General features: G+C 46.1%; 1 pseudogene; it reads right to left on the minus strand.

Annotated features, from left to right (window-relative positions):
* Positions 1-3416: 3416 nt before the first annotated feature.
* LOC141757844 (uncharacterized) lies at positions 3417-7764 on the minus strand (annotated as a pseudogene).
* Positions 7765-11684: the final 3920 nt, after the last annotated feature.

Below are 11684 nucleotides of genomic sequence, written 5' to 3' on the forward strand. Positions count from 1 at the left end.
TAGTGGTTATCGTGGTTATTGAAATATTTCTCTAAAAACAAAATTGTCAGTGTCAAGGGAGCGCCAGAAAAGTCAGGGGATCACTTAGGTCAATAGGGTTTGTCCTCAAGGGACCATGAATGAAACAAAGTTTCACGGTAATCCATCCAATAGTTGTTGAGATATTGCTAGCATGGCTAAAAACATGAAAAAGCAACTTGCTAATATCTTTATTTGTGCAGGTCAAAGGAAGAAAAAAAATCCTTCCACTTTCTCTCAATTCTCTGTCTACAATAAGTTGTAGGTTTTAAAACCGTTCACTTTCATAAAATTAGATTTTTCTTAAGGAATCAACATTGAGGATGACCGGAGCAGTCGTAAATCGTGTTTTACTCTGGAGACTCACACGTGTTCTCAGTCAATTAAACTCTAAACTGGCTCGTTCTCACTGTGTAAACGATGCTGGGTTGGTTGAATTCCTGAAGGCGTCTGATAAGGCACATGAAAGACATCCCGGTGAGCGAGCTAAAAAGTGCCACCCTGCTGCTTCGGAGTCAGAGTGAGAGAGAAACAACAGAGAAGGAAGAGGGGAAATTAGGGCACTGAGATCAGAGTGAGAAATATAGAGACGCGCTTCATTGTGTTTCGGGAGGGAAAAGTGAGACCAGACACTGATTATAAATGGGAACTGGGGGATATGCTGCACCTGCCAAAGGCTGGGGAGAAGGATGACTGGTTTTATAGCCACTGAAAACAGAGAGGAAATGGAAAAGCCTGAAATTGGATCACAAAAGAGCGCAGCTAAATCCTCAGTTGTGAAACTGTAACATCATATTAAAAACCTGAACCACCACAAGTTACACACTATTTAAAAAAAAAAAAAAACCCTAGATGAGGTAGATAATGTGTTTTAGCTGCCTGCTAATGCCGCACAAAATTACATCACTGATATGAAACTCCTTACCCTGCACATTTTACAAAGCTCTGGATCTCTTCAGTAACAACAACGTACACAAAGACCAGCTGTTCAACTGCAAATCAGCTGAACATTGCCAACTTTATTGGTGGATAGAAGTTATTTTGAGCAGCTGGGAGTCTGTTTGTCAGGCCACACACTGTGAGCAAAACACAGAGATGTGTGTGCTCTTCTCTTTAAAGCTTCCTATCAAACAGGCAGCGACGGAAGCTCCAGTAATGGAAGGGCATACCGCTCAACCTCTTGAATCCTTGGCCTTTGGCTCAGGCCCTTGCTCGAAAATGACATGCCCAAAATGAATAGAGTGTATTTCTGCAACTACAAGGTCTATTTGAATAATCTTGGTGTCATAATGAAGAGATTTCTGCAAAAGTCTAAGAAAACTGTACACTTTAATGGAAATGAATCACCGGATAACGCCTTTATTTAAGTCAGCCTACTAAACTCTTTCATAACCTTCTTCCTGGAGACAAATACTAAATGTCACTTTGCATTCTCATGGGAGCTGTTTCTCATTTCTCCTTTACAATTATCAAAATGGCATTTACTGTTATCCAAGTATTTATAGTCTTGCCTTATACACAGTGTCTGCAAACTGTTTATCCACGGCAGTGATTATATTCATATCCAACACAGTCTAATACATTTAAGTAAAAGTTAACACCTTGGAAAAGTGTAATTTTCACCTTTTTGTAACATGGAATACCTTATGGTTAAAGCTCCATAAGCCATATTTGATATTTCAATACTTGATGAAATTACTTGTATTGTGTTATTTTTCAGTAAAAATCATTACTACCCGATCAAGTATGACAAATCCCCCAATTTCTTTGCTGTGACTAATCTCAGTGAAGCACATTATCAAAGCTTGCCAAAAACACCATCCCTCCGTCACTCTGAGTCTCTTGCGTTGACTTTGAATTTGCCTTGAGGTGGCAGTAGCACAGTTGATGTTCTCAACATGAGTCTGTTAACAAACACATCTCTGAGTCAGGCCTCTTTATTCAGGCCATCACACAAACACTTGGCAGCAGAAACAGACACTCTCAAGCAAGGAGTCATGCCAAACTCGTAAGGTCCTCCCAAGTAGACAGAGAGTCATGGCAACGCTTGATTACGATGAATAATGAATGGCTCACAGGTTCACTTTACAAGGAGCTTTTCAAGTTCAGACACACACTCAATATATTCTCATTATCTGAGTGTGAACTGTGGTCCGGGCAGAGTGACTCATACCAACAGATGCTTTTACAACTCCTCTACCTCTGCTGAATATTTCAAGAAACTGTCAGTCATTGCCCTGGATGACAGCAATCAAGACCTTTCAAATGTAGTTTAAGCTAAGCTAAAAATAAAGCCACGTGAGCGTAGCAAATCATGACTTCATCAACTCTTCCACTGTACTTATAGGGCAATCAGACTTTAAGCAATTTGTCCAGAAATGATGTTTGAGATGCAGTAAAAGTATTTTCAAGTTTTCCACAAGGAGAACTCACCCTGGATGATTAACATGTGTGAAGTAAAGCACACACAAGTGAAGCACTTAAGCCCAATTATCTGCAATGAGAATTATAAACTAAAAACGGATTAGTCCTTTTGAATCTATCTGGAACTGTAGAAAAATATGAATTGATTAAAAATATTTAATCGCGATTAATCGCACGTTTGTCCATGACTAATTGTGATTAATCGCAAATTAATCACACATTTTTTATTTGTCCAAAATATACCTTAAAGGGAGATTTTGTCAAGTATTTAATACTCTTAACATGGGAGTGGGCAAATATGCTTGCTTTATGCAAATGTATGTTCATATTTATTATTGGAAATCAATTAAAAACACAAAACAATGAAAAAATATTGTCCAGAAACCCTCACAGGTACTGCATTCATTATAAAACATATGCTCAAATCATAACAAACTCAAGCCCAACAGGCAACAACAGCTGTCAGTGTGTCAGTGTGCTGACTTGACTATGAATTGCCCCAAACTGCATGTGATTATCATAAAGTGGGCATGTCTGTAAATGGGAGACTCGTGGGTACCCATAGAACGAGAGTTACGTATGTAACTACGGTTCTATGAGTTCTGGATGACTGCCAGAGGCAGTGTTTAACACTGGATGTTATCCATCTCGCGCACGCGCAGGTCGAGTATTTAATATCAACAAAGTCACATGTGACCTGGGATGACGTAGTTTATATAAGCCCACGTCATCATCAGAGATGTCCCTCCAGAATCTTCTCGCCAAGATTCCGAGTGACAGCCAACTCTGGCAGTCATCCAGAACTCATAGAACCGTAGTTACATACGTAACTCTCGTTCTATTTCGTTCTTCCTGACTGCCAGAGGCAGTGTTTAACACTGGATGACGACTACCAACGTAGTCACGAGGAAAACCCACCTCACCGGGAACGGCCTGTGGATTCCTGAAAGACCACCAATGCTACTGCATGGGGAGCAGCAACATTGACCCTGTAAAAACGGGCAAAGGTGCATGGAGTAGCCCAGCTGGCCGCAGCGCAGATATCACTTAGGGGGATCCCCCGTAGCGCTGCCCAGGAAGTGGAGACACTCCTGGTGGAGTGGCCTCTGATATTAAGAGGTAAAGGCAGTCCTTTTGACCTGTATGCTTCCTCAATGGCCTGAACAATCCACCTGGAAAGCCTCTGCTTGGACAGGGTGTGCCCTTTCCTATGGCCCCCATAGCAGACAAACAGACTATCAGAGCGGCGAAAGCTCGCAGTCACCTGTATATAATGCCTTAAGGCCCTCACTGGGCAGAGCAGTTCTGCTGACTTAGCATCTTCACCCTGTAGGCATGAAGGGTCATAAGCTGCCAGCTCAATGACCTGATTAGAGTGGGCCGGAGCCAACCTCTTCGGGAAAAATGATGGGTTAGGCCAAAGTGCTACCCCTGTGCCATCCGAGTTCCAGCGAATACACGTTTCACTCACTGACAAGGCGTGAAGTTCACTCACACGTTTTGCTGATGCCATCGCCAAAAGGAAAGCAACCTTTACTGAAGACCACTCCAGCCCCGACTGCTCCAGAGGCTCGAAGGGGGGGGAGACAAAGGGCTTCTAGCACCAGAGGCAGTTCCCACGAGGGAACCTTGACAGCCTGCGGGGGGTTCCGCCGCTGGGCTCCTTTAAGAAATCGGGTCATCAGAGTGTGAGACCCCACGGTCTGGTTATCCACTCTGACATGCCCGGCTGAAATAGCAGCTACATAGACCTTCAAGGTAGAAGGAGAGAGTTTCTTCTCCAGCAAAGACTGCAAAAATCTCAGTATTATTGGCACAGAGGCACTCTGAGGTACCTCCTCATGAACTTTACACCACTCTGAGAATATTTTCCACCTGTTGGCATACAGTGCCCTGGTGGAGGGTGCTCTTGAGTCAGAAATGGTTTGAATTACCGCCTGGTCACATACCCTTAGGAGTGGGTCCGGCTCCTCAGGGGCCATACCCAAAGCTGTAGGCGATCCGGGTTCGGATGCCAGATGCGGCCCCCCAGCTGTGAGAGCAAGTCTTGCCTCTTGGGCAGGCACCATGGAACTCCGTCCAGAAGCCTGTGCATCCCCGGAAACCATGGTCTCCCCGGCCAGTTTGGGGCGACCAACAGGAGTCTGTTGTTGCCGTGCTGTATTCTGTGTAGCGTTACTGCTATCAGTGGGAATGGTGGGAAGGCATAGAGGAGGCAATCTGGCCATGGGTGTGCCAGGGCATCCTGTCCCAACGGGCTTGCTGTCTCTGTCAGGGAGAACCAAAGAGGGCAGTGCGTTGAGGCTTCTGAGGCAAACAGGTCCACCTCTGCTGCGCCATATTTGCGCCATATCTCCTCTACCACCTCTGGGTGGAGCCTCCACTCGCCCGCGGGGGGTTTCTGGCGGGAGAGAAAGTCTGCCACCACATTCTGTGGCCCTGGCAGATACATGGCCCTGAGGCTGGAAAAACAAGGGAAAGCCCATACCAGAAGTCTCCGTGCCACCTGTAGCAACCGGGTTGATCTGGTGCCCCCTTGCCGGTTTACATGGTAGACAGCTGACTTGTTGTCGGACCGTACAACAACATGCCTGCCTCTCAAATGTGGTAGGAATTTGCGAAGTGCCAAATATATAGCACGGAGCTCGAGCACATTTATGTGCTCCGCCGCTTCCTGTGCTGTCCAGAGCCCCCTTATCGCTCTGTGCTGCCATACTGCCCCCCAGCCGGAGGGCGAAGCATCGGTCACCACCACCACGACATGAGGGAATCGAACCCAATGAGATGCCCCTGGCCAGATATGCCCCGGCTCTCCATGGCCGCAATGCAAGGAGGCATCGGCTGGACACCCTGACTCTCTTGGATCTGTGGGACTTTGGATCTAATTGGAGACCATTGATCCAAATTTGGAATGGCCGTAAGTACAGGAGGCCCAGTGGCACTACTGATGTTACTGACGTCAACATACCTAACAGCCTGAGAAACAGGCTGTACCTCAACCTCCTGTTCTTCCGGAACCGGAGGAGGAGCTGGAGTATGGCGTTTACTCGTCTTGGTGTTGGGAAGGCCAGCATATGGCGGGAGTCCAGAGTTAAACCAATGAACACTACCCTTTGGCTGGGTATGAGACAACTCTTGGCATGGTTGATGGTAAGGCCCAACCTCGCGTGATGCAGAAGGGACGCAGTGTCCCGCTCTGCCTGTTCCCTGGTCAGAGCACAAATTAGCCAATCGTCCAGGTATGGGAGGATAAGCATACCCCTGGCTTGCATCGGGGCGAGTGCCGCCCTCATGCACCTTGTGAAGACCCGTGGGGCAAGGGAAAGACCAAATGGGAGCACCTTGAATTGGAAGGCCTTGCCTTCGAATGCGAAGCGCAGGTACTGCCTGTGAGGTAGTGCTATTGGGACGTGAAAGTATGCGTCCTTCAAATCGATGGATGTGAACCAACTGTGCCGTGTCACGTTTTGGAGCACATCTGCTGTACTCAGCATGTGGAAGGGCAACACCTTCAGAAATGTGTTCAGCCCTCGTAAGTCCAGTATAGGGCGAAACCCACCCTCTCTCTTTGGAATCAGAAAATAAACTGAGTAAAACCCACCTTGCTGTGTCTCTAGCCCCAGCTCTTCGATGGCACCCTTCCCCAGGAGGGTGGATATTTCTTGTCTGAGTGCCTGGGACTTTGTGGGATCTCTGACCGTGGTCAGTCTGATCCCACTGAAAACTGGGGGCCGGCGTCGGAATTGGAGATTGTACCCTTGGGAAAGCGTAGCCACCACCCAAGGGTCTGAAGTGCTGCTTTCCCAGCAGCTGAGTTGCTGCTGGGAGAAGCGTCCGACTGCCGGCCCCGGGGCATCAGGATCTTCCCCTCTGGCCCTTTGGGTACCTGGGGGGGCGATACCCTGACCCCCGACCCCTTCTCGCTTGAGGCACCGGCCGTGCCGGAGCCTGCGAGGTCCTCGGGTACGTATCAGGACGAGCTGGAAGCCGAGGGCGACTGGTACCACCACCCTGTGGGGGCCGCTGTCGCAATAAAGGCGTAGGTTCCCGGAAGCTAGCAAACTGCTGCCGAGTCTGGTTCGCCTGGATTCCCCGCTCCAAGGCCTGCTGTGCTGCTGGGCCAAACAGCTCCCCCGGAACCACGGGGAGAGTGCGGAGGGCTCTCCGGCCCGGCTCCGAAAGCGGAGATTGGGCCAGCCATACCTGCCGGCGAGTCAGCGTAAGGGTCGACATTAGTCTGCCAAGCTCCCTTGTGATAAGACCGAACGCCTGCAGGGATGCATCACTGAGGCTCTGGACGGAAGCATCCACGCCAGCAGCTTGCAGGGACTGGGACAAGGATAGTATCAGGTGGGAAAGAGAGTTTCCAAGACGGCCCATGCGTGCTGCTGTTTCATAAGCCTTGACTAGAAAGTCGTCTGTGATGCGACACTGGGGCCTGGGACAGCGAGCATCAGGCCTCAAGACCTCATTGGGAGACACAATAAGGGCGGCAATAGATGGCTCCACTGCTGGCATCTTACCCAGTCCGTAAGTGTCAGCGTTCTGCATTGAAGCTAAGGCCCTGCCGTCAGTGGTGTGGTGGGAAAGCGATTTCGGGTCTGGCCAGCATTTGTGGAGCTCCTCAATGTATGGCTGGGAGGGTGGAACGGAGAAACCCGCCAGGGGCGGGGCCCACCTAAAAAATGCACTGGATGAGGTGCCCGCAGTCGGGGCCTCATCCAAGCCTAAGCGTGCCAGAGCCATACGGACCACTGGCTTAACTGTCGCTGGAGCAGACTCTAAGCCTGCCCTGGACCCACTTCCTGACTGCTGGGAACAGGTGTCAGAAGCGTGGGAGGAGGCTACTAGCTCTCCCTGTCCAGGCCGGTCCTCACAGAACTGGCTACAGGAAGCCCTCGTAGACAGGGCATCCTCATCCCATCCCGGTGGGGTAGGTGTCATAGCCTGCGGGCTGTCATTCTGGGTTGCGTTCACCCTGCCTGGCTGAAGGTTAAGGAGCAGCGCTTTAATCTCAGCAAACTCTGATGTTAGCGTGTCGACCTTAGTTTCCAAACAGTCCACTTTCCGTGCCTTTTTTGTAGGTGGGGCCCCCTCAGGTGGGGCGCGTCTCCGCCCACTCCGTGTATTTGAAGGTACACCCGATAGGGGCAACTGGCACTCGAGCTGCTCTTCTAGCTCAGCTAATCGAGCTATCTTCAGCTCCCGTGGCATAAAACTACAATTCATGCACTGACTGTCGGACAGCCCCTCCCTCAGGTGTACAACACCGAGGCATGTGGGGCATTCATCATGGCCATCAGTAGCTAGCAGTGGAGCCATGCAGGCACGGCAAACATGCTCACCTAACATGGTGCTGCTGGTATTTATAATAATTCTTAGTATTAATTTTATACTCTTATATTTAATTAAATAATGTATTTATCTTACTTATATAATGTGTTTACTTAGTTATGCAACTCATTGGTTACACCGGAGTGAAAGCACTCTCTAGTAACAGAGAGAAAAAAAATTACATCAATTTGCTTAACAGGAAACTGTCTCAGTAACTAGACACTAGCTTTGAACTAGGACTGTTATTATACAAAAGACAGGGGAGATAATAACTTCCCCTTTAACAGCAGCCACAAAATAAGTTAACCCACAAGCGAAATCACTTACTGGGGAGCGGTCGCTCTATCTATCAACAAAGGAGATGTCTGCTTTAACGAGCGAAATCACTCGCTGCTGAGCAATACACACTGTAAAAGGAAATGAATTAGCCGACAATAGACCAACGGGGCTCGTTGTCCGACGGAGGCTCGCCGATACTGTAGCGCAAACACTTAGCTCGGCGGCAATAAACAATAAAGGAGACCGAAATCAACAAACGTAACTTAAACTCTAACGACGGGAGGATATACTCACCTTGTTATCCTAGCTCACCTGTCGTTAGCCTCGCTGAATTGAACCGGCGAAAACACCGGTGTTACAGCGTCTAAAGTGTAGCCGTGATTAACTAATCGCAGCCCTTGGAGGACGAAACCGTAGCTCCAACCATGCGGTTGCAGGGCTTCCAGCGAAAAGTCAACGGCTTATCTCTTTAATCAACCTGCATTCGCGGATTACCTGCCGCGAGAAGATTCAAGGGACATATCTGATGATGACGTGGGCTTATATAAACTACGTCATCCCAGGTCACATGTGACTTTGTTGATATTAAATACTCGACCTGCGCGTGCGCAAGATGGATAACATCCAGTGTTAAACACTGCCTCTGGCAGTCAGGAAGAACGAAATAGAACTCATTTACATTCACATATCTGGAGGTCAGAGGTCAAGGGACCCCTTTGAAAATGGCCATGCCAGTTTTTCGGCAATGAATTCTTTAGGTTTTCTAGTCTCATATGATGTAAGTATCTTCACTCTAGCTTTAAAACTGTACCCGCTACAACCTAAAAATCTCAATTTGCGTTAGTGCTTTAAAGAAATTAGTGGCATTAAAACAAATTTGCGATAACGTGTTATTATCGTGCTAACTTTGACAGCCCTAACGGCAACACAAACCCCTAGTTTAACCATAACTTGACGTTTTTTATATTTGGTTTGATATAACGTTTAAGACAGCTTTAGAGGCTAGGTGTTTCTACCTGTTTCCAGTCTTTATGCAGAGCTAAGCAAACTGCCTGCTCGCTGTTGCAGAGTTGTCTTACTGTAAGGCTCAAAACTTAACATAGCGGCTCTGGAACACTTGCCTGGAAAAGCTTAATTTCACATTCAGAGTTTTATCCAACTCTTGACAGGTGTACAGACATGATCTTCTTATTTCAACAAACAGCATGCATCTGCAAGGGTCTGCTGAAGTGGCATGTTCTCATCTGTAGTTGGATGATGGTGACAGGCTAATAAGGGTTATAGACCAGAGGAGATGAAAGAGCAGTAAAGGTAGAAAAGATGTAGTTGATGTCAGATGTTGGGTTAGACCCTCATCTGTGAGCTAATACCTGAGCAATGTTATTGGTAACCCTAATTTGTACAATCAGTTTCTCATTGTCAAAAGCAAACACAAATACACACACAAAATCCAAAGATAAATTGTGCAGAACTTGTCAAATTTGTCCTCAAAGTGCCAGTCACGATGGATCAATTTTCTAATCTCCAGTGGCAGGAAACAGACTGGTACGGCTGCAGACAAAGCAAGTTTAATAAAAGGATTTTGCAGGTATTGATGTTAATAATAACATTCAGTTTTGTCAAATATTAAGTAATCGGACTTGTCAGTGTGACAGCAGTCTGTAAACACACTTTCTCACTTTGTATGATTCATTCATCCTCAGCCAGAGTCATATGGCCATAAAACACACTTGTGTATGAACTAACAAGACAGACACACCAATTAAGCTGTGAATTCCTGCCCATGCATGCAGGTTTGTTGCCCATTCTCCACATTACAAATGACAAATTTCCAAACGAGCCAGCACAGCAGCAATATATCACTCTGCTCATCGGAATAAACTGGAAACCTGAGAGTCAAAATCCCACGTTGTATTCCTTGCCATCATGCCCTTGAGTGTGGCACTTAAACCAGATTGCCAGTAAATCTCCAGCTCAACACAAATGGCTCTTCTGTCAGGTGTGACGCGCCCTAAAGCCCTCTGGATTCAGGTATCAGAGACATTAGAGGAGGAATTGGAGTGAAAAACAGGTGCAGAATGCCGCCGGCTAGTTTCCCACTCAAGTCAGGTATCCAGTGTCCATATGACTCAAAGCTAAATAAATCATGTTCAATTAATTTCCAACACAATGGAGGTGGATGGCATTGTATTTTTGGTGAAACGTGGGGGAAAGGATGGATCCCAAAATGCAATTTCACAATTACACTTATTAACCCCCAGGAAGACTTTTTTTTATCAGTTTACTTCATATTTATTTAATCCTTTTTGTGTGTTTTTGTTTTCCTTTCCTTGCCGTCTTTGCTGCCTTGTCTATTATTTATTTCTTCAAATATTTTCTGGGCAAATGTATTTTACTTTCTTCGTCCCAGGTCAGACATAAGGCAGCAACAATCTTCTTCTGCCACCGGCGGATGTCTTTGGCCACAGCTTGGGCCCGGTCCCACGAGAGACCCGTCTCCTTTAGCTCAACATGACTCGTTCTTCGCCACGTTGCTTTTGGTCTGCCCCTATTTCGCCTCCCTGTTGGTGTCCGTCTGAGGGTGACTTTGGAGATTAGTTCTGGTGGCATCCTCAGTACGTGTCCAAGACTCTCCATCTCCATACATTCATTTCTTTGGCTTTGTTGTTGCGGCCTGTGTCCTTATACAGGTTCTTGTTTGAGATTGTGGTAGATACTAAGGATTATGCGGAAGCGAAGTGTTGTGGAATGCATCAACCTTGTTTTGCTCATTTTTACTCCTGTATACAGAAACAACAACAATTTATTTTACCTCAGATGATGTTTCTGTTTTAATAATCTGTCCTTCCTTTGTCTTTTTGTATCTTGATTGTGAAGCAGATTGCGGCTTTGTGTAAAACAAATACAGAATAAATAATAGGGAGGCACCGATCTGACTTTTTTAGGCCCGATACCGGTACCAATTTGGGTATTGGCAAATACCGAGTACCGATCCGATACCAGTGTTTAATTAATAAGCTGTATGCCTCACTGTGTGGAAGTGACTGGGATCATTCTTTTATGTGTAAGGAAACATCAGACTTGACCTAATTATTGTTTTCCTAACTTTGTAAAGCAAAATGTAACAAATATATGCGTAGATATTAATTTACTTAATTGTTATTTAATATTAAAATAATATATCGTACACCAGAAACTTCAAAAAAATCTTCTAAATTAACAGGAATTATAATTTATGTGTAAACCTTCTTAATGCAGCAACAAAATGGTCAAAACTTAAACAGGAATTAAAATTCCAGTATATAATGAGTATAGGATATAAACAATTTAATTGAATAGATCGGCCCCATTGTCACCGATACCCAATCCAGCTATTTGAGTCAGTATCGGGCCGATATCTAATCCGGTATCAGTATCGGTGAATCCCTAATAATTTATTTAATTTACACACATTAACATGGAATAAATGTTTTTTTGAAGGGGGAATGTGGAGGCTAAAAGACTGCAACCCAAAGAGGAAAATGTTCTACACCAGCTTGACTAGTTCAATCGCTACGACACATAATAGAAGCAGGGTCACTTCTAATTTTAGCATTCGTGGTATTTTATTGTTTCAGAACATGCTTTGT

This window comes from Sebastes fasciatus, chromosome 19 (assembly GCF_043250625.1).
Source record: "Sebastes fasciatus isolate fSebFas1 chromosome 19, fSebFas1.pri, whole genome shotgun sequence".
Classification (NCBI taxonomy): domain Eukaryota; kingdom Metazoa; phylum Chordata; class Actinopteri; order Perciformes; family Sebastidae; genus Sebastes; species Sebastes fasciatus.